We start from the raw sequence: 6,796 nt of genomic DNA on the forward strand, positions 1-6,796 counted from the left end.
GTGGAATGAGGAATGTGAAAAGAGCTTTATAGAACTTAAGAAATGACTGACTATCGCATAAATATTGGTTCTGTCGAATGAGACAAATGGGTATACAGTATATAGTGATGCGTCCTACCAAGGACTGGGTTGAAAGTTGAAAGTTCATCAAAATAGTTATTTTAACCTATGACTTGGAGCTTGCCGCCATTATCCACGCCTTGAAGACCTGATGTCATTACCTGTATGAGAAAATATTTGAAATCTATACGGACTATGAGAGTCTAATTCATCCAAAAGAACCTCAACATACATCAAAAGAGGTGGATAGAACTCTTTAAAAATTCTGATTATAAGATCTTGTACCACCCAAACAAGGGTAATGTGGTAACTGATGTCCTCAGTAAGAAGAATGCAAGTATATTAGCTCACATAATGGTTTCTGAGTGCAGGATGATAAATGTCATACAGGAGATACAACTCCAAGACTTAAAAAGGATCATATGTTTACCTCACTTAGCAGTCCAACTTGAGTTAATCCAAAGAATAAGGGAGGCTTAAATGGTCAGTTTTACTCTAACAGCTCTCAGAAAGAATATAAAATAGAGTTTGAATTTAGAGTTATGAGTCTTTACAGATGGGTTGTTCAGGTTCCAAGATAGGTTGTGTGTCTCTAGTGATTGCGAGTTGAAGAGAGATATCATGATGGAGACTCACAGTTCGAAGTTCACTATGTATCCAGGAAGAAGCACCAAGATGAACCAAAGCATACGACCCTAATTCTGATATAGCAGGATGAAAAAAAAATTACTGATTGCGTCTCCAAATGCCTTATAAGCCAACAAGTCAAAGTAGAGCATCAACACCCAGGCGGGTGACTTCAATTGTTGCCAATCCCAGGATGAAAATAAGAATATATCACCATAGACTTTATAACTGGATTACTTAAGATATGTTCGGGACATGATGCAATCTGGGTAATTGTTGATCGACTCACTAAGTTTTTCCATTTCTTGGCTATCAGAATAATAGATCCCTAGAACAAATTAGCTAGAATATATAATTGAAAAATAGTCAGATTGCATGGAGTCCCAGTGACAGTGATATTAGTTTGGGACCCTAGGTTCACCTCTAGGTTTTGGACAAGCATTCAATAAGGAATGTGAATGAAATTATCTCTTAGTACAACATTCTACCCCCATACAGATAGACAATCAGAACAAACTATTCGCACACTAAAGGATATACTCAAAGCTTGTGTTCTAGATTTCGAAGGGCACTGTGATGATCACCTACAATAATAGTTATCAGACAAATATTGGTATGACTTCGTATGAGGTATTGTATGGCCGACCCTGTAGGTCACTAATCTATTGGGAATAAGTGAGTGACAGGAAATTGATTGGTTCAGATCTTGTAAATGAGACCACAGTGAAGATTGCCAAAATTAGGAAAAATATTCAAAAGGCTCAGAATAGACAAAAAAGTTATACAGACATGTGAATGAGAGATTTGGAATTTGACAAAAGTGATCGAGTGTTTCTTAAGGTCACTCCCTTTAAGGGCATCACTAGGTTTGGAAAGAAGAGTAAGTTGAATCCCTGGTTCATCGGACCATTTAAAATTTTGGACTGGATTGGGATATCCGCTTATAAACTAATATTGCTTCCAGAACTATCCAAAGTCTATAACATCTTCCATATGTCAATACTGTGCAAATATAACTATGATCTCTCACATGTTTTGTCTTACAAGCTACTTTTACTTAAGGAGGATTTATCTTATGAAGAGGTATTAGTTATCATTTTGGACTGAAAGAGCAGAGTGCTTCGCAACAGAGAAATTCTCTTTATCAAAGTTCTATGACAAAATCACTTGTAGGACGAGGTCACTTAGGAGTTAGAATCAGACTTTAGGGTAAGGTATCCTCAATTGTTTGACTAGGGGATAATAATTTAAGGGACCAAATTTTCTTAAGAGGGTGAGAATTGTAACATCCCGAACCCAAAATTTAGACTCGGGATGACATAATTTAATTTTTAAATAATAACAAAAAGCGTTAATTTTAATTTTTTTAAGAAATATGGATTTTGGATAAATTTGAAAATAATTTTGGAAAGCAGGGTGAAACTATAAATAAAAGAAGAGTATATTTGAAAGAAAAGTTTGAAAACAGGGATTAAATCACAAAAAGGGAAAATGCAGCCACGTAGAACAGCCACATCAGCAACAGGGCGAGTCAAAATGTGTCGCGTGGCAGACATGCAAGCACAGGCTCCACACGGGAGCTATACGGGCGATCCGCATGCCTGGGCGATCCAATGGCCCATGTTCACTCTCGCACACAAGAACGGTTTGGATTGATTTCCCGGATAAGTGCGATCGAACTACCCACGCGTCTTAGATAGAATGGCCTAGATCTGTTTCCCTAATAAGCGCGATCGAATGACTGAGGAGGTTCTATGTGGACCCAGATGGACTACTCAGAGTAAGGGAAGGGGAGTATTTAAGTGCCTCTTCTAACAAAACCCTAACCCTAGCCGCACACCCACTCGCTAGAGAAGAAGAAAAAGGGCGGCCGGAGGAGAAGCCCAGCCACTGGCACCACTGCACCGGAGACTCAAAATGCACCAGTGAGTGCGAATTTTCCTCTCTTTCTTCCTGTTTCTCTGCTCTTTAACCACCTAACATGTTTTTAATGCAGATTAATTGAAAACAACCACAACCTGTAATGAAGGAACGATGGAGCTCGAGTAAGCCGCCGCACCAGAGACCAAAAAATGCTCTAGTAAGTTGTACCCTCTTCCCATTCATTTTGTTTTCTCTACCTTTCAGCCTTCTAACATGTTTTTGATGCAAGGTGACTGAAAAAGCCGCAAACTATGAGAGAGGGATAACGAATCCCAGCTAAGCCATCATGCCAGAAAATCAAAACATCGGTAAGCTTTAATTTTTCCTCTTTTTTTTTGCTGATAGACACCTCTTAACCATGATTTAAATAGGTTTTTATCGAGAACTAGCTGAAAATGGCTTGATCAAGAGGAGGAGCCGCTGGATAAGAAGAACCCAGCAGTGGAGCACAGCAGCGCCACCATGCTGGAACCGCAACTCGACCCCCCGATGAGGTTTTTTGTCTTTTTAGCCGTTTCTTACATATTTTCACGTTTTTTATGTACATTTCAATCTTAGCTAGAAAATCCAAGAAATCCAAGAATCGAGAACTGCCAAGAATTGTAATAAAAAAGGTGGTGTTCTGGACAGCGACTCAGAGTAAGAATCCCTCACTCATTTTTTCTGTTACGGTTAAATTGAAGCTAAACTGATAATAAATAAAATTTTAATTAATCTACGGTCCTTTAATTGATTAAAGTACGTGTTGTCAATGGAGCAAGTAACCGATTAGTTTATGTCTGTTTTGAGTTTTTATTTGCTGTAGTTATTTCTTCAGTTGTTTATTATGCTTATTTACTCACTGTACTACTTACTTTAATGTATTTATTTTAATTCTCCAGTGAACATGATAAGATTTCTTAATATATATTGTCATGTCATCCTATTATGTGTATAATATATTTTTGTCAATATAATGTATGTTTATTTCACGTACGTACCCTAAAATGTAAATTCATTATTCATATATTTTTTGGGATACATATATACGTGTCTCTTAAGGCTAAATAGTAAATAAAAGAAAAGATATGTGTGAATTAATAGTGTTGGATAAGGGACTTACTGGATGTCTTAGAAAAGAGTGTACGAACTTGGTGCATAGGGTGAACCCTACCGTGGATATTACCCTTAATAAAACGGGACTGAGAAGTCCCATACCGGAAGGAGTTGCAAATTATTTTAATTATGCTCATATCGGATGGGGTATTGAGGCAATTATGTATTTTGGCCCCCATTACTGGATAGAATATGAGGATGGTCATTTGATTATAGAATAAATGTTTGTGTCTACGTAGTGGGGATCCCTACGAACCCTCCACTAGCACCGAAAGGTAAAATAAAAAAATAAAGATGAATATGGTAGGAATCCAATTTGAAAAATAGCGTAAATTTAATTGTTATATGTCTTTAAAATGTGCATTACATATTGTTATTCTGATATTTATCTTAATAAATGATATTTAAGAACTTATAGGTAAGTTGAGAAAATTAATATTTTCAGTGAAATGAATAATGAATACACTAGTGTTCGAATTTTATTAAAAATGAGCTCCATTTGTTGTTTTATATTTCCTACAACCCTTTAATTTTCTGTATCAGTGGTAAGACTTTGATATTCTTACTAAGTTAGTGTAACTCATCTTTTATTATTAACCATTTTAAATCAGGACAACCAAGACTCGAATCCTGAACAGTAAGAAAACTAGTTAGAAGATTGTCTTTCGTTTTTCCAGTTTCAAACAAATGTTCATCATATTTGTTTTCTTTATTACTTTTTTTATTTAAGTTTTTAAGGACATTCTCATAATTTTATTTGCCATTTTAAGTAAACTCTGCGAAAAATGTAAACTTAAACTCTAATTGTTTTCGCTAAATTACAAATTTCAGTTTTGTTTATTTTACTATTTTTGAATCATATGCTAAGAATCCCTAATAGAGGTTTTGGGCTTTTACAAAGTGGGTCACAAAGTATAATTCTAGAAGAATTTGTATATATTGCTAGCTTTTATTTATTTGGTTTTTATATATTCTTATTTCTAGTTTTTGAGGTTTCTTTTAGGAATCCATTTATGTTTCACTTAAAAAAATTATTATCACTTTTAGATAAATTTATTTCTTGCTTAAAAAAAAATTATGTAGAGTATAATTTAAGAATCAATTCACAAATTCAAGTAGGACAAAATTTTTAGCTTAAATTTTGTTGATAATTAATTTAATAAAATATTTCATTAATTTAATTTTTTTTAAGAATCAATTCACCAAAATATCTAAGAAATAATAAGAAAGTCAAAACTGTAGCATTTAAATACTGATTTGAATTTCAATCAATCATACCTGAAAATTCCTTTAAGAATATATTTGTAAATTGGTTAAGAACCGAATTGAATTAAAAGAAAAATAAAAAATAAAAACTGGAACCAAATTAGACAAAAATAGTGATAAGTATTTTAATATTTTAAATATGATTTTAATAATAAAATAATTTCCAAATTGATGTTAACGGATTTTTTTAATAATATAAAAATATTATCTCTCATCAAAATAGGCGGGGTAGTTGGGAAACTTCCTTAAGCTTATTTTTCAAAATTTATTATGAGCATTACCCACATAATGTAATATTTGAAATTGTCAAATTATCGATTTTACTGTTTTTCTTTCCCCAAACTTCTTTTAGAAATCAAACTAACTGAGCCACGCCCACAAAATTAAGGCCTAAAAAGTCATAGTTACGTCTCTTGCTGAAAAAGAAAAAAAAGACAATACCAACACACTGGTTAATCAAGATAGTTGTCTGGGCAACTGGAAGACAAAAAAAGTCTTGCCAGAATATGGAGATAATACTATACATATGTATTATATACGTGCAGGCAGCTTACCAAGAAAGTAATTCCAGTAGACAATACTGCCGACTGTACCCCAATCACCTTCATGTAAGTCACAGCCATGAACCTTGTCGGTGCTAACGTTGGAGATATGGTGAGTGAATATTTCATGGAACTTTTCAGCTGAAGCCTTAATCTCTACATGAGCTTCTAACTTACCATCCAGACTCATGTTTTTGATGTCTTCTAAAACAAATTAATTAAGAAACTGAATAATATAAAGTTTAGCTTTCTATTGTATCACTCCTCAACCATTTCACATCTATTTATAGTTTTTTTTAGGGCAGTTCATTTTTAAAGTCATGTTTATTTTTAATAATTATTTTTAAGCTGATCAAATCTCATTTCCAATACGTCTCTTTAAGTGCACCATTAATGCGGTGCATGAGGCATGAGATAATATATTAAAATCAACTAGAAATAATTAAATGAATTTTTATTAAAAAATAATATTTTTTATTATATTTTTTAAATCTTTAAGATAAAACAATAATATTTACAAAAAAATTCTCTTCAGTTATAGTCCTAAATACTTAAACAAGTCTTTTTTAAATGAATATTAACACTATTGGTACTAGAGCAAAAATAGTTTTTCATGGGGGGAAATACTGAGCTTTATTGACGGTAACCTTGCCGCTAAAAATATTACATAATCCGATGTGGGACTGCCGCTATTAATTCCATCAGGGTTAGGTCCAAAGCTGCAATTTCTTATCCGCCGCTAACATTCTTGGCTTTTCGGTTTCTGTCGCTAAATTTGCCACAAAAGGTCTGTCACATAATTTTAAAGGCTGTTTACCTGCAATCACAAATTATTGTTTCTAAAAATTAGTAAAATGTATTCTATTTCTATTCCTATTAATATGCAAATAAGTACCTTTAATATATTGAATCTGTGCTTTGAAAATAATATTTATATCCACTTATACATAAAAAGTATTATATTAACAAAAAATATTAATTCTATAGAACTTCTATATACACAAATTAATTCATATCAATTCATAATGTGATTTATCTTTTATTTTCATAATATCTTACAACATGCATGAACAAGTTAATTCCAATCAATTAATCATGCACGCTACAGCCGTCATCATTATTAATCTATTAATATATTATAAACAAGATATATCATTACTTTAAGTAAATATACCTAAACTAAAAGTATATATCCCACTAATAAATCAAAAAAATTATTTTTTGGAGGGACACTTCAACACATCCAACTTTAGAGTGAGAAAAACAATATTACTAACTAGAAC

General features: G+C 32.9%; 1 long non-coding RNA gene across 1 annotated transcript; it reads right to left on the reverse strand.

Annotated features, from left to right (window-relative positions):
• Nucleotides 1–5,262: 5,262 nt before the first annotated feature.
• Nucleotides 5,263–5,785, reverse strand: LOC110815176 (uncharacterized). The gene is made up of 2 exons (XR_015821676.1): nt 5,526–5,785; nt 5,263–5,387 (listed from the first exon to the last, which is right to left on the reverse strand). It is a non-coding gene; the product is annotated as an uncharacterized LOC110815176 (long non-coding RNA).
• Nucleotides 5,786–6,796: the final 1,011 nt, after the last annotated feature.

Source organism: Carica papaya, chromosome 1, assembly GCF_054855325.1.
Source record: "Carica papaya isolate Zhongbai chromosome 1, ASM5485532v1, whole genome shotgun sequence".
NCBI lineage: Eukaryota > Viridiplantae > Streptophyta > Magnoliopsida > Brassicales > Caricaceae > Carica > Carica papaya.